Source organism: Oratosquilla oratoria, chromosome 33 (genome assembly GCF_046742065.1).
Source record: "Oratosquilla oratoria isolate Oo_2021 chromosome 33, ASM4674206v1, whole genome shotgun sequence".
NCBI lineage: Eukaryota > Metazoa > Arthropoda > Malacostraca > Stomatopoda > Squillidae > Oratosquilla > Oratosquilla oratoria.
This window is the reverse complement of record NC_134809.1, coordinates 44,257,220-44,281,243: the sequence shown is the minus strand read 5'-3', so window position 1 is coordinate 44,281,243 and position 24,024 is coordinate 44,257,220. Positions and strand designations below refer to the sequence as shown.

Sequence of the window (24,024 nt, the reverse complement as noted above, 5' to 3'; positions counted from 1 at the left end):
GCCTAAGACATGATATACTGGCACATCCTATGTACAAGGGATTTGGTCAGTGAAGAAGAAATGATATCCTGCATCCCAAATAGACTTTTTATGTTCCTCTGCTTGATGTTTGGTGGACAGATTCTTTTGGAAGCAGATGCAGACGACACAGATTCTTAGTACTGCACAAAACTTGGTGTGCAATGTTACTGGAGGTAGACACTGGACTTCTAAGCACCTTTGGCTTGCCAGTACTTTGCACCAGGCTACATGGTCTAAAGAACTTGTTCGACTATTTCACAAAGCTGGACACATCATAAGTTACCTAAAACTACTGCAGCTGGACACATTCATGGCTGAGTCGAAGTCATATCTTTGCAGAACATGCATGCATTCCAATTAATAACCACTCAAGATCTGTGTGTTGATGATGGTCTACTTGGCCCTACATCTGCATTGGCAGCAATTTTTTCTCTCTGCTGTTGGTCAGACTAGCCTGCATATGTGGCTTTTGCTAGTAAACGAAGCATAACATGACCAGTGCCAGACCAAATGCTGTTCTTCTGCATTGGCAATTCCAAGAACATGCTCAACTGCATCTCTGTTGTGAGGATCCTGAAGTTTTGACTGGCTTTGAGGTGCTTCTATGAGTGTTTGTACAGGGTCTAACAGATAAATCCGTACAACTTCTTATCACATGTTTTAAGATTAATATCTCGGGTTATAATAAACAGAGAGTTATGAAATTTTCAGTATATTTAGAAAAGGCAATAAGAACAATGATTTCATTCAATGTAACCACCTTCAGCTGTTATGACGCTTTCAACGCGTTTACGAAACTTGGATACAGCGTTGATGATCTCAGACTTTGATAATGAACCCACAGCCTTCTTGATGTCTGTCTTCAGGGTTGTTATACTTCTGTGTGGCTTGTCACATGCCTTGGCCTCAATTCGCGCCCAAAAATAATAATCTAAAGGGTTTAGGTCTGGCGAATCTGAGGGCCACAACTCTTTGTTCCAGAACTGCACATTTGACCCTTCGAGAAGGTTGGTGGTCCTCTTCGCTGTGTTGGCTGGAGCCGAGTCTTGTTGGAAGACAAACTGGTTGCCACTAGCCTTATCTTTCATCCAGGGTATTATTTTCTCTTCTAGAACTTTGCAATAGACAACGGCATTGACTTTCTCCTTGTTGTTGAAGAAGTGAGTGAAGACGTCCCCCTCAGTTGACACCACACAGAGCACCATGACACTTGCTGGTTTCTTCGTCGTTGTCTTGTGTTGAACCTCTGAGGATGAGGAGGCTATCCAGCGATCATTCCGCTTATTGAAAGTCGCATCAACCGTGAAAATCTTCTCGTCAGAAAAAAACTTGATGACTGAGCCATTCGACTTCATCCAGTTCAACAGCTTTTGGCACCTGGTCAAGCGGATTTCTTTCATTTTTCGTGTCAAAAGAGGTCTTTTTCCTTGTGAGAATGAGGTTAATCACAATTTCTTTAATGCTCTGTGAATTGTCATTGTGCTGACACCTCTCTTCTTTGCCAATGTCGATAATGGTAAGGCTGGATTTGCATTGACACTTCTCTTGAGACCAGCTAAAAAGCTAGGTGTTAGAATTCTGCCCCTTCTGGGCTTGTGAGCAGCTCGTTGGTCTTCGCCGGTCTCATCAAAACGTTTACAAACATCGTAAACAGTTTGTCTGGAGTATTTTAGCATCCTTATTATGGTGCTAGGAGTGTGACCCGCGCGACGAAGTTCGCATATGGCTGAACGTTTGGCTTGTTCCATTGCTTAATGTTTATTGCACCGGTGCTAGTATACAACTGGCTAAATTATTAGACAAATGGAAGTATCTGGAAACAATCAGAATTGCCATATGTTACTTTTTAAGTGCTTAAAACCTCTTCAAATTTTGTACGGATTTATCTGTTAGACCCTGTAGATCTTGTTTTGTTGCATTGTACAATTTGTCTGCTTTTTTGGCTTCTTGACATATAATGCAATTCTCAAATGAACTAGATCTGCATTGTTTCAGACTACACCTTCCATTATAGTACCATGTTCTGAAAAGAAAGGAAAAATACTCATTAGGATAATTAGGTCAATTAATGCATGGCATTGCAAATAAATAACATTCGTGAACTTGTGGCAACAGTAAATTGATAATCTGTCAATAATGAAAATTAAAATATAGTCATCAGTCCAAATCAATGTAATAAAGGTAAATATGAGGTCATTCACACAAACATCCCTTAGAAAAAAAAAATATATATATATATATATATATATATATATATAAACACACACACACACACCAAGATTGGAATATGCTGCAACGATGTGGTCACCAAATACAAAAAAATGTATAAAAAAACTTGAAAGAATACAAAGAGCAATTACAAAATTGGCATTAACACTCAAAACTATCATATGAAGAGAGACTAGCAAAACTTGAACTACAGACACTAGAGCAAAGAAGAGAGAGAGGAGATTTGATAGCTATTTACAGAATCATGAAAGGCATAGAAATTATTGATAGAGAGAATCTGATAAAATGGGATGATAGAAATACAAGAGGACACGGAAAGAAAATCAAGAAAGACAGCTACAGAAGAGATCTGAAAAAGAACAGCTTTCCTCACAGAGTAATAGACAGTTGGAACAAGTTAGATGAGAAAGTGGTGTGTGCAAAAACAATACATGAATTTAAAAATAGTTCAGATAAAATGAGATATGAAGACGGGACACCATGAGCATAGCTCCCCTTCCCGTAAAATACAACAAGGTAAATAAACACACACACACATACATACATATACCAAGGCTTTTTCCCCCTTCCAAGGGAGGTAGCCAAAAAGGTAAAGGCATAAAAACACTCCCACCCATTTCATCTCTAAATACACTCCACACCCCTCCCACCCTTCCTCTTATCTGAGCACCTCCTGGATGACGGGTCATCCCTGCACCCCGCCCACCGCCCTGGGTCAGAAGCAGTGTCGCAAGACACAGTACATCCACAGCAAGGCCGCTTCATTTAATCGGCGACCCCCCCTCTCCGTCCCCCTTTGCATATAAGGAGAGGACGGGGAGAAATCCCTTTGGGCTGCGTCAAATTTACTCACACATACTACCCCACCCCCCACGCCCATTCCTCCTCATGCAGTCACAACATCATCCATATACAACCATTCTCCACTCACCTCTGTCTTCCGTCCTCTCCCTTCCTTCCTCAACAGACATTCCCCTCTTCCCCAAAGCCCCCTTCACCCCATCCATCCACCTCATCCTATGACGTCCCCTCATGTTCACTCCCTCCACATCTGCCTTCCATACCTCTTTTACTCGTCTTTCTTCACTCATTCTTTCCATGTGTCCAAACCATCCTAATACTCTTTCATCAACCCTATCTCCCAAATCCTTTTTCACCCCTGTTCTCCTCCTCACCTCCTCATTTCTCACTCTATCCAGCCTAGTAACCCCCACCATACTTCTCAGACACCTCATCTCAAACACATTCAAACTCCTTCTCTCTTCTTCTCTTATGTTCCACGTTTCTGCCCCATACAGTGCTGTTGGCACAATCACTCCTTCATACAGTCTCCTCTTCGCATCCATTCCCAAATGTCTATTCCTCATTACACTCTTTAAACCACCAAGGCATTTACTTGCTTCTCTCAATCTACATTCTACCTCCACCTTTTCCTGCTACACTTGCACCCAAGTATCTAAAACTATCCACTTCCTCCAGTCGCTCTCCCTTAATGTTCACACACACACACACATATATATATATATATATATATACATATATTGAAAATAAGATTCCCATAGAAAGTTTTGAGTCCAAAATCAAATTCCATGGTCTTCAAAACTTAGGTTTCCATATCAAGAATGTCTTTCTATCTTTCCTGGAGGCAAATATAACAATCTAATAAAACATCAGCCATTTTAGATTTTCACTGTTTATGATGCTTAATTTACACACAAAGACAGACATTTTACATACTTTATTACCAATTTGTACATTATGGACTTTGTACAATGCATTACATCCATTAATCAATTTATATCTTAAGCAATTCTTCAAAATATGCTTTGTTTATAATAATGATGGCCATTTTAGAGTTTGTCTGCTAGGAGCAAGACTGCAAGAGATACAGCTTGGCAAGCAGCAAAAAGGGATTCAGAAAAAAAAAAAAATAATAATAATAATATGATAAAATAATTTACCAGCTTTGACTCTAAAATACCTGAGGATTTTTGTACAGCTACAATTTCCAGACATTCAATTAGTCTATATTTCTTCACTCATTTTTTCCACATGCCCAAACCATCCCAAAATTCTTTCAACCCAAGACCTATTTATCCCTTTCAGTTATATTTCTTACACCTTTTCATATATGGAAAGCTGACAACTGGTGACTGCTCCGCTCCTCCACCTGCTTTCAGCTGGTGACATAGAAACTGTACCACATCAAAACATCAGACAAGAGTACAAAGTTTCTTCCCATAGAGGTTTGTGGAAGGGGCCAAGGACTATTGCCAACTTCTGTGGGATTTCCACTTTGTGAAACCTATGCAGTAATGGCCTTGTGCACACACGATTCCCACATCACGAGATGATTAAGGTTTCCTCCCCATTTTGTACCACAAATGTACAAAATAGTTGTCAACTGAAAGAGAACAATGCACCAAAATAAAAAACTTAAATTTCAGAAAAACCACTGATCAGCATGTGCTAATCAGTAAGCATACTGATAGTCCTTGCACTCCAAGAAGTCCATTTAGGATGGGAATGGGAGTTGCTAAATGTGAAGGAGGATAGGGATGGAAAGGATGTTGCAGTGGGAAGCGCTGAGAATATGATGGTAATGAGGAAAATGGAGGAGAAATAAGGAAAGATGAGGTGAAAGCAGTTATTAAAAAGATGAGAGCAGGTAAGGCACCTGGGTTAGATGGGTGTCATGCTGAGTGTCGAGGGATCAGTTTGTTGAGTGTAGTTGGGAAGGCTTATGGTAGGGTTTTGATTGAGAGGATTAGGTGAGGAAGAGAGGGAGTTATTGGTGAAGAACAATGTGGGTTTAGGACAGGTATGGGTTGTGTGGATCGAATTTTTGTGGTAAGGCAGATATATGAGAAAGCTTTAGGAAATAGTAGGGATGTTTTTGAGCCTTTATGAATTTAGAAAATGCTTATGATGGGGTAGAGTGAAGGCACTGTGACAGGTATTGCAGATATATGGGATAGGAAGAAAGCTGTTAAGAGCTGTCAAGAGTTTTTATGAGAGTAGTTGGGCATGTGTTAGAATTTGAAATGGAGAGAGTGAGTGGTTTGAGGAAATGGTGGGTCTTTGCCAGGGATGCGTTGTTGCCTTGGCTGTTCAATTTATACATGGATGGGGTGGAGTGAGAGGTAAGTGCAAGGGTAATGGGTCAGGGTTTGAAGATAGTTAACCACTTCCATACGGTGACGCCTATGTAGGCGGCATGAGGAGCAAGAGGGTACTCGATGATGCTGACGTCGGCATCTTGATTATATTTATTGTAGTCGTACCTATGTATCCTCCATTCTCTCTAAACTGGCTTCATCATACTTTCTATGGTTATCAAAATACATGGGTGAAAGAGAACGAATGATTGAGCAGTGACTTTATCTTTTATAATGCGATTATGACGCAACATCGCACGTCGGGCAGCTAATACTGCCAGGCGTGCAATGTGCCCCGGAGTGAAGAGGTTAAAGAAAATAGAGAAAAGTGGGAGATAAGCCAGTTGTTGTTTGCTGATGACACTGCACTTGTAGCAGGATCAGAGGGATTTAGGAAGTTGGTGACGGAGTTTGGGAAGGTGTGCAAAAGCAGGAAGTTGAAGATAAATGTGGGTAAAAGTAAGGTGATGAGATGTACAAGGGGGAATATGACGGCAAGTTGGAAGTATTAATTTAAGGGACAGATACTGGAAGAAGTGCATAGCTTTAGATACTTGGGTGCAATGTTGTGGAAAAGTGAGGAGTGGAGATGGAGACAGAATGTAGATTGAGAAAAGCAAGTAAATGCATTGGGGAGTTAAAAACTGTAATGAGAATTAGACATTTGGGAATGGATGCTAAGAGGAGATTGTGCTGACAGCACTGTATAGGGGTAAAACCATGGAACATAATAATGAAATAATAAAAATGAAATACCTGATTAGTATGGTATGAGTTACTATGCTAGATAATGAGAAACAAGGAGGTGAGGAAGAGAGTGAGGGTGGAAAGTTGGGAGATAGGGTTGATGAATGAGTATTGGGTGAAAAAAGATTCATAAGAGAGGTGTAGAAGGAGTGAACATAAGGGGGTGACCAAGGTTGAGATGGATGGATGGGGTAATAGGGGCATTGGGAAAGAGGGGAATCTTTGTTGATCAAAGAAGGGAGAATACAGAAGATAGGGGTGAGTGGAGAATGGTTGAATATGGATGATGCTATGATGCATGGAAGGGAGTGGGTGGAGGGATGGGGAGGTGAGGGATTGTGTATGAATATTTTGATGCAGCCCAAAGGGATATCTCTCCATCTTCTCTTTTCTACAAGAGGGGTTGGAGGGGGAGGGGGGTCACCAATTTAATGAAATAGCTTTGCTGTGTCTTGCTACTTTGTTTCTGACTCGGGGCAATGTGCAAGATGCAGGGATGACCCATTATCCAAGAGGAGCCAAGAAAAGGGGGGACGGAGTGGTGGTGAATAAAGTGGAGTATCTGGGGATGAAATGGGTGGGAGTGGATTTATGCCTCTGACTTTGGCTACCTCCCTTGTAAGGGGAAAAAGCCATTGGTATATGTATGTACAAGTTTCAAAAATTAATTTGAAATCTTTATTATGATCAGAACAGTGAATAAATGTTAAACTGATAGAAATAAGATTTTGTTTTTTTATTATTTCCAAATATTCAAGATGAGGTATTGATAAATCTTCATTATTCAAAGTTAAAACATTAACAGTATGTAGTCTACCAATCACACATAATTATAACATAAATGTCCAGCTACCTAAAGCCAAATACCACAAGTAAAGAATCATGATCAGCGAGTAATTAATATGAAGTGGTTTTAGTTTTAGGGGTGCAGTTAGATATTAGATAAGTGCATAGAATGTTTACAGGCTTCTATAAAAGCTGTACTACAGGCAAAATAACAGGTTGGGTTCTACTAGGGACACTGAAAGCCACAAAAGTCATCTAAAGCTTCACATCACCAGATACCTGAAACATAAAATCCTACTCATTCACATGGAATTATCTGCAACAGTTCATGTGCCTACACCACGTGATCAAGGGACTGTGTAACTTTGAAAAAGTGCTGCAGCTTATTCCTATCTGCATGCTTGCCTGGGGACTGTTAGGAGATTCCCTGTAACCAACTGGTGGCAATAAGCAGCAGAAAAGGACTAATTAGCAGTTCTGAGGAGCCAGGATAAGCCCAGGAAACCACTGGCGGTCATAGTTTGTTCAAGTAACGCAGAATACACCTCAGGATCGGACTGACCAAGAGTTAATGAACCAGAACAGAATTGGACAATGAAACAGAAAATACAAAAGACAATAAAGATTGCTACAATAAATTAGTCAACATGCAGAGATAAGGAAGAAGAGAGAATACAGATGATGAAGGAAAGAGGACTGGAAATTGTTGGACTATACAAAACCCAAATTAGAGGAAAAGGAGAGAAAACACTGCTTGAAAATTATAAGATCATATACAGTACTCGTCAAAAGTATGTGGCCCCTACTCCTTGCGGCCACATATTTGTGACGAAAATAGGAAGGCATTCTCTGAGGTGAAGCTATTTTAATAGAATGTATCTGACAACCCCTGCTGTAACACTGGGCCAACAGAGTGGAACATGAGGGAGAACTCAGCCATTCACTCCCACACTGCCGTGGGAAGAGCATTTACATATAATCCCTCTCTTCTTGACCTTGCCTTTTATTTACACTAGTTTTCTGCATATCCTTTGGGTCTGTATTGTTACCATAGCCCCTACAAAGAAATTAACAAAAAAAAAAATAATTGCCCATATCATTGGATTCAAGAAAGCAAATCATAGAACTAAATAGATCAGTGAAATATTGAAGGTGGCCAAGTTCTAAGTCAAGAAATACATGGTGTGATTGTGGGAGGTAGGAGGGCTGGAGATACCATCCCAATAACCTGGTACATGGGCCCTAAGAAGACTTCTCCTTCATAAATTTTGCTTTTGTTGGTGAATTTGACTCTAAATTACGCTTTATGATGTTCAAAACCATTAGAGAAGTCTTCTTAGGACGCCCCATCCAAGGTTTCTGGGATATCTCCAGCCCTCTTCCTTCCCGAAATCGCACATTGTATCGCTTGATTTTGGGCTTGGCCACCTTCAACATTTCACTGATTTCTTTAGTTCCATGGCCTGCCTTCTTTAGTCCAATGACTTTGGCAATTATGTATTTAATCAACTCTCTTGTAAGGGCCATGGTAATGATACAGACCCTACGGAAATTAAGAAAAACAGTGTGTAAAAAGGCAAGATCCCGAAAAGAGGGGTTACCTGTAAATGCTTTTCCTACGGCAGTGTGGGAGCGACTGCCTGAGTTCTCCCTCCCGTTCGACTCTGTTGGCACAGGGTGACAGGAGGAAATTACCAGATACATTCTATCTACATAATTTTACCTCAAAAAATGCCCTCTTCTTTTCGTCATGAATAAGCGGCCTCAAGGGATATGGGTCGCATACTTTTGACGAGTACTGTATAGTGGAAATGATGACGGAAGATGTGGGGTTGCTTTAATGCTATCACCACTGCTGGCAGAAATGGCCGACAGTGAGGACTGTAAGAGGGGGTTTACATGGTCTAACGGTTCGTCGAATGCAGTTTGACAGACACATGTTTAAAGTGATGTGTGAACGGGGTATTTGGTTGTCGAACACTTTGGTTAAACCCCAAATACCCCGTTCACACATCACTTTAAACACGTGTCTGTTGAACTGCGTTCAACGAACCATTAGACCGTGTAAACCCCTTCTAAGAATGAAAGAATTATAAGTATAACATTGTAGATTAAACAGACCAAAATTGGCATCATTCAAACATATGCCCTGCAACAAGGAAGTAGCTTGAGGGAGAAAGAAGGAGTTTTATGAAACTCTAGAGGCAGTGACAGAACAAGGTATCAGGAGGGGATCATTGCCATGGGTGATATGAATGGATATGTAGGAAAGAGTAGAGATAGCGTTGAACATATCATTGGAGAGTTTAGCATAGGCAAAAAGAACCAGGAAGGAGAAAGAATAATTGATTATTGTAATGAATACTTTTTTTAAACACCAGGAGAGCCATAAATGGACATGGTATAGGTGGGATGCACTGCAACAAAGATACAATGAAAAGTCAATGATTGACTTATTCCTTACCAGCAAGAAAAAATTAATTAAAGATGTAAAGACCATACCATCTATCTCCTTAGACTCTGACTACAGATCAGTGGTGGCTAAGTTAGGAACTGGAAAACCAAAGGAAAGGGCCAAGAAAAAGCAGAAGAGATTTAAATTGGAAAGACTGAAAGATGAAGAGACAAAGCAAACACTACAACTGATAAAATTGCAAAAAACCCACAGAATTTGAAATGGAAGAAACGAGAAATTTAGTTATCTTGGAGTGCTTTTTGATGAAGAAAACAGGCAAAACAGAAATATCAAATAGAATTAAGAAATACAATACAAATGTCAATGCATTATATCCCATACTTAAGGATAGAAATATCCCAACAAAGTCCAAAACTATTATATTTATAACCAGTAAGACCATTACTTCTTTATGGGTCAGAAAATTGGACAGTGACAACAAGAACATCTTCACAAATACAAGCAGCAGAAATGAGTCCTGAGGAGTGACTAGATGTAACAGAATTAGAAATAAAGAAATAAGGGACAGATTAAGAATAGCATCTGTGCTAAACATAATTGAAAAGAACAAATTGAGATGGTATGGACATGTTAAGAGAATGGAAGACATGACACGCAAAGAAATCCTTGGAGTGGGTTCCTTCTGGTAGGAGGCCAGTAGGATGCCCTAGGAAATGATGGACACAGAGGAAGAAAACTGCAAGAAATAATTAGAGATGAGTACTTCTGGGACAGATGAGACCTTTGGCAAAGATTCGTAGAGGCCGGCCAATGACAGGCATAGCCTACCTTGCATCTGGTGAGAAAAGTGAGAATGTGAGAAACATACAATATAATTTTTAACATACAGAAGATGCATGCAAAAATAGCCTCAAATTTCATGATTGAATCAGATTTTGTTTTTCATGCCAGCTAAAACACACAAACACATAAAAGCTGATAACCACATATTTTGAGCCAAGTGAGTTGTTTTTAATTAATAAAAACAATGATATGCAATTTTGCCATTCCCTGTAACAAAATTTGCTCTTTTCTGAAGTGGAAGATAGGAGGCACTATTATCATTTACAATTCTGTAATCTTTTCTTGGTGTTTTGGGTAGTCACCCAAAACACTAGTGTTTTGGATGTTTTGACTGACTAGTCAAAATACATATACACAGAAAGTTTCAGCAAGATATCATTAAGTAGAGAGTTTTGGTGGGTTTTGATAAAACTGGCCAGCCAAGGCCACTGCTACAGTGTTCAGATGTAGTGGGTTGTACTAATTAACGACCGGTAGCGACCAGTGATTTCCTATAATGCCCGTGCGTTGTGTGTGTTTTTTCAGTTCCAATGGTTCATATCATATGAATGATTCGTCTACTAGTGAATTCACAAAAAAAAAATGCTGAATTTAGCAGGAGAAATGACGCACAAAGCAGAAAGTCCTTTGCTGAATTTAGCGCCCAGAGTGTGGTGGTGCTGCCATCTTTGTTTATGTCTGGTCGTTGGCCTAACCTAACCTAATGTTCAAACCACCAGTAATTTAGCCATTCCACATTTTCCAACGACCGGACATAAACAAAGATGGCGGCATCGCCACAGTCCGGGCACTAAATTCAGCAAAGGGTTTTCCGCTTTGTGTGTTGTTTCTCCTGCTAAATTCAACAATTTTTTTGTGATTTCACTAGCAGACAAATCATTCACATGATATGAACCAATGGAACTGAAAAAAAAAAGGCTTACACAATGCCCAGGCAACATAGGAAACCGCTGGTCGATACTGGGCGTTATTTAGTAGGACCAGATGTAGCTAGGAGTTTGATATCTTCAGTACATTTGTATGCAATTTTTTTTTCTTTCTCCAATTCTGTTGGTAAATGGAGGACAGATTTAAATAATATTTATGATCATCTTGCATATCTTTATTTTTCCATTTTATAGTGCTGTGGGTTTGAAACTTGTTTTAGAATAAAGTATTTTTTAAGTGCACATCTACGTGATATAGCATTAAAAAATAAATATTAATTTTGTAAATTATAATACATCATCATAAATATTTTTCTTGGCTGAAATCAATAACAGAAAACATTGCTAAAAGCTATGCACAAACAAACGAAGTTGGGTCGACTCCTTTAGACGCCATCTTTGTTTTGATAGATTCATAGGATGATAGGTTGAAGATGACAACCCCGATGACCTCTAGAATTAAAGGTATTGCATTACTAAATGCAGGTTAGGTTAGGTAGGTAGGTTAACTTAGGTTACAATAGATGAATTTATCATACTTTCTTCAACCTCCACATCTACCAAAACAAAGATGGGGTTTCAAACAGCCCAAGAGGCTATGTTTATTTATGTATAGTTTTTAAGCAATTTTTTCTGTTATTGATTTCTTCCAAGAATAATAGATATTATGATGTAATAATAATAAGTTTATTTAGCAATGAATCAATATACATTAAGTACAGATAATGAAAAGAACACAGTTCAAAATAACAATTACAACTGCTGAGGATAACACAAAAAAGCATGCAAGCTTATTTCCATTGTGGTCCTCTTGAGTTTATTTCCACTGGAATGTATTATCATTTACAAAATTATTATTTTTCTATTGCTATATTGCGTAGGTCACTTCTGTAAATTTACCTAGAATAATCATAGATAATGTTTATATTGTATTGCCAAAGATATTGTATATACATGACTGAAGACTCTCATGTAATAAGTCAATTTCACAGTAAAGACTAAAAGAGTATGCTTGTGTAAATTATGTACACATACCTGGAAATTATGGGCCTCCTGCAAGAGAGCAGGGGTAAGTGTGTTAAGTGTAATTAATGAATAAATAAATACAAATTTATAAATATGTATCTGAGGTTAAGATTCACAATGAAACCTATTAGACACCTTAAGTTTCATTTCAAAATTCCACGTATGATTGTAAACAAAAATGACTATGTACTTAACTTCAAACTTGATTATCCTTTCATATATTTAGTGTATATACATTATATAACTTGGGTTGGGTTTAACAACAACTTCCCCCTATCATAATAAAATACAACTATAACGTAAACGCGTTACTATGTAAGTGACAAGAGTTAAAATTCTGTTGAGATTTAATGGCAAAGTGAACATTTAATGCCAAACTCGAGTAATTCAACATCAACAGAGATCGCACGAAAGGTTAGAAAGAATAAATAGCTCAAGGTGCCCTAGTTACAAAGATATGACCAAAAGAACGCCATGTATTACTAGTTTTCTATGATAATTATGTATCAGAGCTGGACAAAGGACTGGCACCGCAAACTTTGTAAACAACAAGCCCTGAACACAGGTTTACTTAGACACTTCCTAGCAGAGTGGCAGTGCCCACTTGTCTCATGGGAATCAATTCACACCAAACAAAATAGATTGAGAAATCATAGGTATATGAGGAAACCTTAATTTGACCTACTTATATCAGGGCTGCTCCCATGTTGTCATTGGTCTTGTTATATTTCTGAGTTTAGTTTTCAACTTCCTAACTTTGCACTGGATTAGATTTGCTTTGTTGAGGGGCCACAGCGTAGTTTTCACCCAGCGTTGGTCCCGTCTCCGTTTCGCACGGCAACAAATGCAGATATGATCAATTTTTATTTTATTTCTACCGTCTTGATATGACCACTGAATAGATGTTTTAGAGTATATTAAAAGGAAAGTACTATTAAAACAATATATTAAGATATGAGTAAAATCAACACTTAAGACAAAACCAGTGCCGATCTCTTAGAATCGAACTTATCAGAAATATACAACGTTTGCAGGAACTTCTCGTGTTTGAAAGTATTAATATCAACTGCACATTTAGGATTTTCGTAAAGAATTTGAAAATAATCCATATTTTGATTTTAATTACTTTTAATATAAATGTAAATGCTTTGTACATTTTATTCGAGAATTCAGGATAAAATGCTGTGGAAGGGCGGTGGTATGATGGCTAAATGCGTACGCGCGTCCTCACTCATATGTCCTTGAACAACCCAAAAACGGCTGTGCGTTGGACACAACCGGGCTCATGCTCAATTCTGTGAATAGAATTTGCAAACTCTACCGTGCCACTATACAGGTAAGTGTCAAGGAGCTGTAGAAAGTGTTGAATATGAGATGGAAGTCGAAACGTTTGTAAAAAGGGTGGAAAACGTGCATAGCCGAGTCCGTGAAACGATATGGTGGTGCTGAAGGTGAGGCAACGGACTAGGAGCGGCTACATCAATCTTTTCCTCGCCAGAAATTGCAGCCAGCTCGTAAAGTGGCATTATGATACCTTCTAAGCGTTCTACAGGCCTTGTATCTTCCGCAGAAGTAGGTCTGAGTAATTAGTGGGGTTGTATATAACGAGGAATTGCGGAACTGATTATGTATGGTGGCGTGTGGCATGTGGGTGTACGTTGATGATGGCGCAGCGACACTGGTGGTGATGCGTCTTCAGCCATTGTCCTCATCGTCATATTATCTTCAAAACAGACAACCTTCAAATACCCCGGGTTTCGTTTATAGGTGATCGTAGTTATTCCTTTGACAAAGCCTATCCACTGTTGCTGTGGGAAGTTGGAACTATGTCGACAAAGACACAAATTGCGCCATATCAGTAGACGACCAGCCATGACTCACCAATCGTCTAAACTGCAGCAGCATACACAACTCCGCATTCTAACCGATTTTCCCGGGTTTAAACCCAACTAGAGCCAACTGTTATTGCATCTATAGCCTTGGTTGTATTTGCTGCAAGGAAGGAAGGAAGGGTAAGACAAATTTCTGTTGATGGAAAACCCTGTACACGTTTTCACCAGTCATGGGTGTGTTGGGGGCGGGGGGAGGAGAGGGGAGTGGATGGGAGCAGTTAACCGTCGAGTACTTGGCATCACTAGCTGATTAAAGTAGCTTGCCTATAGCTAGAATGGAGTGCATATGTGCAGAAACAGTACTCAGTGGGTTGAAAGAATGTATTTAAATGCAAGATTCCTCCAGAAGAATGAAAATATGGCATGGGAGGAATATTGAAGTGGGAAGCTCATAGTTGGGTTAATTAATGATTTTAGTTCTTCAAATTAATATTGTAGATACCAAATTATATTATGATTTTGTAGTTGTGGTATATTTTCATTCCACACCAACCTGTTAATCATTATGATGTAGTTGACTTTTTATTCTTTCTTTTTTTCATTTAATTATTTTTTTTCCTATACAGCTGTAGTTAGGTACCATGGGGGCCCACAGGATGATGTAGACAAGCTCAGAGGAGACAGCCATGAAAACCTTGATAGAAGACTAGGAACTAAGACATTTCTAGATGTGTCTAGAGAAAGAAATTAACCATCCTAGAATATGTGATTCTTGTTTATCCTTGATGGAGAGTGGCAACATAGTCTAATAAGTAAGATATAATTATTCATTTAGAAAAACTTGTTTGTTTTTTAATTTAATATTGGCCCAGTTATTATGGTGCAGGTCACTAACTGATTTTATGTTGCTCATAATAATGATAATTGTTGCCTTGAGTTTCACTAAGCAGAAAACCCAGAGCCCCACATTAGCTGGCAATGGTCTCTGTGTTGTATTGGTTTGGGACTACTTCTGTGTCACTGGCTGTAAGTGGTAGAGGGATGGGAACAGTTGCCATTTTTCAGCTGTCCATGTGCAGAAAGGTGCAAGAAATACAAAGTTGATAGAGGTCTTGGACCCTGTATGAAGACTCAAGTGTCAACTTCTTGGGGCTGTACCTCTTGGTGCAGGTGAGGGGGTTGACTTGTTTTGAAAATGGGCAGCTCTGCTGTTTGTTATTATGCAGGACCATCATGAGGAGGTACCTATCACTGGTTTGGTTAAGTGTTTTAGCAGTAAACATTATCATCCCATTTGAATTTTATTCAGTTTTGTTGGGCTCGATAACACACTGATTCAACTTTACTGGACTGTTGGTGCAATCTTATTAGAAGGCTTGTAGGTAAAGTATGCTTAATAACATTTAATTTGTAGGTGAATAATGCAGTAATAAACAATCTGTTGTCCCAGATCTCTCTTGCAGGAGACCCATAGCATCAGCCATTGGTTTGGCCTATAAACCACACAAGATGGAAATATTGTGTTGTCTTGGTAGGGTTATGTTGAGGCAGTGTAGGATAAATGATAATTACAATAGTGAAGTCCAGGGTTTTGCACATCCCTATTTTATAACAGTTATAACAAAATATACCTTGGTAATAGAGAATGGAAAGTAACTTTTTCACTTTCTCACACTACCTTAGAAATTTAAAATGTCATAGCTCCAGAACTTCTTGGTTAAGGAAATTTATAGTTCAGCACACCAGAATAACTGTATGAACAATGTCCAAAGGTTAATGGCTTAAAAATTAACAGTGGTAAATCTTAACACTCAACCTTAAAAACTAACCCTACAGACTGCAAAACCAGCACTAAACTGATCAGAAACAAGTTTTCAGCATCCCAGATGACTCTCAAAACTGATAATGATAAACACTTCAAGCTCTTGTGTAACCTGCCATTGAAGAACAAAATTTCATAGACATGAGCTTCACTGAAAAAGAAATCGTACATGGAAGCTGGACCAAATGGTGACCCAGTGGTGCTGTTTAAAAAAAGGAAAAGATGACCTGGCAAAACCTTTTGCACTACTTGGGATTTGATGCAGGGATCACCTCAGCAAGTCTTGAAAGCTCCACAATAATTTCAGTTCTTGAAACGGGGAGAGGAGCCTATCAAAGAATTACTAGGAAGTGGCACTGACATCACTATTCAGAATATAAGGATCCACAGTCATTCCTTTGCCACTGGCCTTTTGTAGAAGACTTGTGAGACACAGTCACATGCTTTGAATCTGTTACTCTTGATTAAAGGACAAGATAGATTCAGGAAAGAAGAGAGTGTCACATCAGGAGCACCAAGATTGTCTACTAACTCAACTATCATCTTTGACTTTACTAAAGCATTTTGCAGGGTGAACCATGCCGTATTGGTTCATAAACTGGTACCTCTTTGAATGTCAGTTAACCTGGGCACTTGGCCCCACAATTTTCTTAGCATCCAGAAACCAAACATTAACTGCCAATGGTGCATGCTAGAAGAACAGCCCAGTGATAAGTGGAGTCCTGCAGGGCACAGTCCTATGGCCACCCATTCTTAATAGAAGACGTACATGTACACCATGCTTCCCCTATATTGTTGGTCAGTGATACTAACCTATGCATGAAAGTGACATCTGTGTGTGGTGTACATGGAATATAGGGCCTAGACACTGATAAATGATAATAATGATTGCCTGGAGTTTTACCAGTTGGAAACCTGTAGCCTACAGTGTAACAGTCCATAGGCCATCCCACATATCTCCAGGAAGAAACTTTAGGATATTGTCTGTGTTATATCAGTGTGGGAGTATTTCTCATCAGCTGAAAGTAGGAGGGGACCTGTCACCAATTGTCTGGTTTTGTGTGAAAAGGTATAGGAAATACAGTGGAAGTTGATGGGGGGTTTTACCCCAGTCTGGGGACAGTGCCAGTACCTCTGGGCTGCACCTTCTGATAGTGAAGGTGTTGACCGGTTTTGTAAATGGGCACCTCTGCTGTCCATCTTGCAGGACTGCCGCAACCAGGTACATGTTATTAGCCCCCAGATGCTGTATATACCTGGGCAAGCAAGAACATGATCTTCAACAAGAACATGTATGAAGCTTTTAGATGCTGACCCCAGAAAACATCAAAGCTAGGTTCACAGTTGAAAAATGACGAACCATTGGAACCAGCTCACTAGTGAAATGTTTGGTTATCAATCTTGATAAAAATTGTGTTTTCCCAGTACTAGATACAGACAACTCAGAAAAATGGAAGATTGTGTGGCTGCTTGCATTTTCCAGGTATTTCAAGAACAGAAAAGTGGAATATTTTGTACTACCATGGAACTGTCAGGTCCAGCCTATCCTTGATAATTGCAGCCAGATCTAGTCACCCCACATGGCTAGAGATAAGCAGACTCTTGAATCTGTCAAGTGATCATTTGCTAGGTAAATTGAGGGGTTTGAAGATATAGATTACTGGAATAGACTATTAATACTGAAGATGACTTTTGAACAAAGAAAATTGAGGTATGTCAGTAATTATGGAAAAGCCTTAAATAGCTGGTGCTAAATCTGTGTAATACTACTGGCATGGCACCATGCTGCACAGATCATGTTGGATGACATTGTGAGAGGAAAATACTGCCCAGTTGGACATTCCTAAATGTCAAAACACTGGAATTGAGAAACCACTGATTTCCTAATGCTCAAGTTCAAGGCCAAACTGGACAACTCCCAGTGATGTACTAGTCTTCCTAGAACATCTTCAAATTCCATCTGAGATCAAGAGAACCTTGAGAAGGATACAGGACTGAGACTGCACAGAGCACCATGTTTGTGAGGGTTTGACCTCTGAACAAGAAGTAATTAAATTTCATTGGTAATGACCAGCATGCCCTCAGGATAATGTCATGTTAATGAAGGGATAGAAGTGATCATTCATCTTTTGAGTGTCCCATTTGTGCATGTTTTGTGCACGTGTTATTTTAGGGACTTCATTAGCATCCCAATTGACGAGTTAACTTCACATTAAAAAAGAATACTGATCACTTCTAACTTCTGCCACCATCCATTTCTGCTTTAGCACCTATGACCTTACTCCTTTAGTGGATTATTGTCCCCAAGAATAGAAACACTGGCTGTTGCTGACAAAATACCTTGAGTGGAAATTAGTCTCCAATTTTATAAGTATGCTGTGTGACAGGTTTATAGAGCTCTCAGTAAAGGTCCTAAAGTATTGAATGCAGAAAAATATTGCAGTCTACACCAGATGGGGCATTGTTGGGGGAACCCCCACAAATGCTACACAACTGGAAACCCTGCCAGTGTCCAGCAACCAGAGTGCTTCAAGTGCTTCTTTATTTGGAGGTGCAACTGTGAGTGGCCTGTTTCAAGGAATAGGAGAAGTGGTACTTGCTACCTTTAGTTTCACTGACTGGATGCCTCTGGATCCAAGTAGCCAGCAGAGTGGGTTAAAGAACTGCCAACAATGAGGGAGGAAAACACCCTGCCAGATTGGATTTACCACTGGCTATCTAACCAGATGTTATGAAATCCTTAAAATCTCGGTTTCCTAAGGAAAAGGGATCTTGAGAATTGACTTCTATTTGGCTATCCTGTATGGGATATTGAGTGCATGATTAATGCAGCTATTCCTGTAGAACAAGTCACTTTGCATTATTATTAATTGGAGATTGATATCCTGTTGTAAGAAAGAATGCTGGTCACTTGACTTCTGTCCTTTTATTGTCTGCCCATATATCTTTTATCACTTCTGTGACTACACCTTTTTAGTGCGACATTGTACTCGAGGATGGAAATTATTTTTATTGGTGACAAAAAATCTGGGGGTTAGATCTTTGGCAATTTTTATGGAGAGAAGAAATCTTTAAACATTAGAGGGAATTGAGAGAAAAAATGTACTGTTGAATATACCAAAAATTAAAAGCGTAATAACAAAGTGTGATTAAAAAAGATGTAGATAGAGAGCATGGGAAAGGTGGAGAACAAACCAATAAAATGCATGTGGGGAGCCCTGGAATTGTTAAATGTAAATCAGAAATATTACATTTGTAATGGACAAATGCCATATGTTAAAAAGTACATTATGCTCACTTTTGCTTGCCCTTAGTTTTTGCTATATTTGTGTGTAAAATAAGATTCCAAGCAAGAAAGCACTATGACCATGTTACTGTTTTAATTGCCAACATTTTGGCCATACACTAAACAAAGATGGAACTGTCACACAATTACCACATAACACAGCCAGATGTTCAAATTGTGGAAATAACGTGTTATCCTCAGCAATTCCTGCCTCAGAGGCTTGGAGCATATTGGTTTTCAAGAAGCCTATGTCTGAGTGAGATCAAAGATTAGTCCTCCCAGGTACCTATACAGAATTTCTACAATTCACCACTCTTGCACAACTTCCTCCAAAAGAGTCCCTCCAAATATAGCTTCAGTCATGGAACAAGGATCCACCACACAAATTCACCAGTTCTCTCCGTCCTGCTGCACAACCATATCTCCAACTCGATCATCATGGCTGTTGTTAAGACCCCTCCTTTCCTCCATCCATGTCCCTTATTCCTCTCTCCACTCACCTAAAACACAACATATAATATCATACATGGAAAACATCACACCTGTATCTCTGCCTAAAAAATATCCCCAAACTAACTTAAAAAAGAAAATATTAGCCTAGATATCCCCCATTTTTCACCTTAACCCAGTGGGGCTGTGCTGACATAGAAAACAAAAATCCATAGAGCACACACACGCACTACCCGTCATATTTTAATTTCTTGGACCTTATCTCCCCAAACTGAACTGGAATAGACAGTTCTAGTCAATCTCAATTTCTTCATCTCCCACCCACCACCCTCCTCTCCTCACCCCACCACCCTCCTCTCCTCACCCCACCACCCTCCCCTCCTCACCCCATCACCCTCCCCTCCTCACCCCATCACCCTCCCCTCCTCACCCCATCACCCTCCCCTCCTCACCCCATCACCCTCCCCTCCTCACCCCATCACCCTCCCCTCCTCACCCCATCACCCTCCCCTCCTCACCCCATCACCCTCCCCTCCTCACCCCATCACCCTCCCCTCCTCACCCCATCACCCTCCTCTCCTCACCCCATCACCCTCCTCTCCTCACCCCATCACCCTCCTCTCCCCATCACCCTCCTCTCCTCACCCTACCAATTACCGGCACCTCTTTCCCCAGATGTTGGTACACGCACTTAAGAAAATTGTGTGTTTGACCTTTCAAAGTTTTACTTGAGTAATTAAAGTGCTGTGTATGTAGATCTAGAAAAGGCCTTTTACAAAGTCCCTCACAATTGATTACCATTGGAAAATGTTAGATGACAATAAGGTAAAAAATTTTGAATGTATAAAAGATTTTGTTAAGGGCAGGCTTATTAGGACAGTAGTTAAATTGAAGATGTTAAGATGCATGGTGGTGACTTAAGTCCCACAAGGCTCTGTTTGCTTATATTTAACTAATTGTAGTATACAGGAAAGGAGCATTGCTTGTTGGGTCCCATCTCCTATTCTATTTTATTTATTTTTTTTTTATTATTATTTTCTTTTATATATATATATATTTTTTTTTACCAAGCCTCAATTTCGTGTACAGTTCCAACATATAGCCCTGATTTCCAATTATCATAATTATATTTTAACTTGTGTATCATTTGAGCTTGGGCTATATAACTTCTTAGCTATTCCAAGTATTTATGCATCCATATGGAAAACTATTTCTTCACATCCTTTAGACATGTGATCTTTCTTAATTTACTCCCATGACCTCTTAAAGCCACCCATCTTTTATCAGGAGATTCTTCTGTCAATGCAACCTATCCTCTTTAGTGACCTGAATACTGTAATCATATCACCTCTTTCACTTTGATCTTTTAAATTTGGCAGACTCAATCCTTTTAGTCTTTCCTTGTAGGGTTTACCTGCCAGGCTGGGGACCAGTTTGGTTGCTGCCCTTTGTATTCTCTCAAGCTTGCTTACATCCTTCACTCTATGTGGGGACCATACTACTGACATATATTCCAGTCTTGGATGTATCATGGTTTTGATGAGTTTTTTCATCATCTCATTCATGTAGTGAAGTGCCGCTTTGACCATTTTTGCAGTAGTCTGCATGTCTCTCCCACAATCCTACTGATATGTCTGTCAGGTGACAGGTTGTCTTTTATCAACACTCCCAAATCTTTCTACTGTTGTGTTTTTGTAAATGGTTCACTTTTCAAGGAATATTTTAAAGATGGTCCTGTGCCACTATTGCCCATTTCCAGTACTTTGCATTTTTTGGTATTGAACTTCATTTCCCATTCTTGGCTCCATACAAAAATAGTGTCTAGATCTTTTTGCAATAGTCCATCCTCATTTTTCATTTTTATAATGATTTTTGCATCTGCAAACATGTTGGCATAGCTTGTTGTTCCTTCCATCATGTCATTGACATAGATAAGAAACATTAAGGTGCAAGTACTGAACCTTTTGGAACAGCTTGTTACTGCTCTCCATATAGACATCTTATCCTTTACTACTGTTCATGTGTATCTTTCCTTCAAAAAGTCATTCATCCATTCTAGTAGTTTGCCTCTCAGTCCTATGATGTGCTCCAGACTGTGAGGTACTTTATTAAATGCCTTCTATAGGTCAAGGTACATACAGTCCACCCACCCCTCTCGCTCTTGCAGCACATAAGTCACTCATGAGTAAAAATGTAAAAGGTTTGACACGCACAATCTGATGCCAAACTGACTGTCACAATGTTCATATTTTCAAGATATTTGGTCCATCAATCTATCACAATTCTTTCACATAATTTCACTATTGTGCTGGTCAATGATACCAGCCTATGATTTAGTGGTTTTTCCTTATTTCCACCTTTGTGAATTGGCACCACATTTGCCCTTTTCCAATCAAGTGGCACAATGACTTCTTTCAGTGAACATGTAATAAGACTGAATCTTGTCTGCTAGTTGTTCCCAACATTCTTTAAGTATCCAGTTTGAGATACCATCAGGTCCTTAAGCTTGTATTACATCCAATGAACCCTAGAGAGTGACCACTTCCCTCCCTTTTACATATATATATATATATGCTAATAAGAACACGATACATGTGTTCACTTATGCAAAGTAGACCACTTGGAAAAAGAAACTAACGAAGCAGAGTGCTTTCATATATTACATCTTCAGTGCAAAAAGTACTTTTTGCACTGAAGATGTAATATATAAAAGCGCTCTGCTTCGTTAGTTTCTTTTTCCTAGTGGTCTACTTTGCATATATTATATATATATATATATATATATATATTTTCTCTCCTCTTCTCTTCTTGTTTTTCTCCCCTCACTTTCCTCGGGCAAAAAAATTCTCTTTTGTGAAGACACATTGAAAACTCTCATTACTTCAGCATGAGCTGAGTTTTCTTCAAAGGCCTTGCTATCCATTATTAACTTGGTGATTACTTCCCAGTGTAATCTCTCACACACACACACACACACAAATTGAGGTAGAATAGTAACATTCTTGCTTTGTGGTAAGCACTCACGGAGCCAAGGGTTTGACGACCTGTGGCAGAGCCTGTTAATTAATTTATACATATTCAGATCTAAATATGATAATTGGAAATCAAAGATACTGGTTAAGTTGGAACTACATGAATTTGAGACTACATAAGAAAATTAGGGAATAGATGGGACCCTAAGAGCATTGCTCTTTTCTTGTGTACTACAATTGGGTAAACAAACATGCTTTGAAAGATCAAAGAGAAAGAGGTGACATGATTACAGTATTCAGGTCACCAAAGGGAATAGATTGCACTGATGGAAGAGATCTCCTGATAGATGGGAGTAAATCAAGAAAGACCACGTGTTGAAAGATGTGAAGAAATAGTGTTCCATGTAGATGCATGAATATATGGAATAGCTTAAAAGGTGATATATCCCAATCTCAAAAATATATAGAGTTCAAATCTAAATATGATAATTGGAAATAAATATAAAGTAACTATACATGAATTTAAGTCTAGGTGTGTTAGAAAATTAGAGATGGGACCCAACAAATATTGCTCCTTTCCTGTATACTACAATTAGGTAAATATTAATAACATTAATAAGGCCTAGACTGGAGTTTGCTGCAACGTTATGGTTACCCAGTACCAAAAAGAATATTGAAAGAATACAGAGAGCAACCATGAAAATTGCCCCAGCCCTTTCAAACTTGTCATATGAAGAGAGACTTGATAAATTGAAATTATCAACTTTGGAACAAAGAAGAGAGAGAGATGACCTACTGACCATCTATAGAATCATGAAAAGCTTACTAAATTGGGACAAGAGAAACACAAGAAGACACAGAAACTCAAAAAGGATAGTTATAGAAGAGATATGAAGAAAAACAGTTTTCTACAAAGAGTGGTGGATACTTCGAACAAACTGGATGAAACAATAATTTGTGCCAAACCCATACACAAATTTAAGAGTAAACTAGACACTGCGAGATACAAAGGAGGGACACCATGAGCGTAGCTCCCCTTCTTGTAAGAACTAGGTAAGTACACACACAGGGATATAAGCAAGATCAAGAAAATACAAAGGGCAGCAACTAAACTAGTCCCCAGACTAGTAGATAAACCATACGAGGAAAGACTAGAAACACTGGGTCTGCCAATTTTGAAAAATCAGAGGAAGAGGTGATATGATTAGAGTATTCAGGTCTTTAAATGGGAAGGACTGCATTGGCAGAAAAGATGTGAAAAAGATGAGGTCTTTATTAGGTCATGGGAGTACATTAAAAAACCACATGCCTAAAGGATGTGAAGAAACAGTTTTCCATATAGATTACAAAGGCGGAGCATGCCGACAGGAGACCTTTTGTTCCATATCTAGGTCGGATGCAAAAAAAAAAATCATAATAATAATGAAATAATAAATAAAAACTATAATACTGTAAATAACAAATAAAATACATAAATAAATGCATAGGTATAGTTAAATAATAAACAAAT

The 24,024-nt window shown here is 39.0% G+C and overlaps 1 protein-coding gene across 8 annotated transcripts in view; it reads left to right on the top strand.

Annotated features, from left to right (window-relative positions):
* The first annotated feature begins 13,153 nt into the window (after positions 1 to 13,153).
* LOC143017871 (uncharacterized) overlaps positions 13,154 to 24,024 on the top strand; it is an 86,761-nt gene continuing 75,890 nt past the window's right edge. The window contains exons 1-3 of one of the 8 annotated variants that reach the window (XM_076172872.1): positions 13,154 to 13,205; positions 13,319 to 13,488; positions 14,611 to 14,796. The gene's annotated coding sequence lies outside the window, so the exon portion shown is untranslated. Of the gene's footprint in view, positions 13,206 to 13,318; positions 13,489 to 13,539; positions 13,725 to 13,773; positions 14,165 to 14,418; positions 14,439 to 14,610; positions 14,797 to 24,024 lie in introns of those variants that run through there. The other 7 variants (XM_076172873.1, XM_076172875.1, XM_076172874.1 and 4 more) reach the window with 7 other exon arrangements.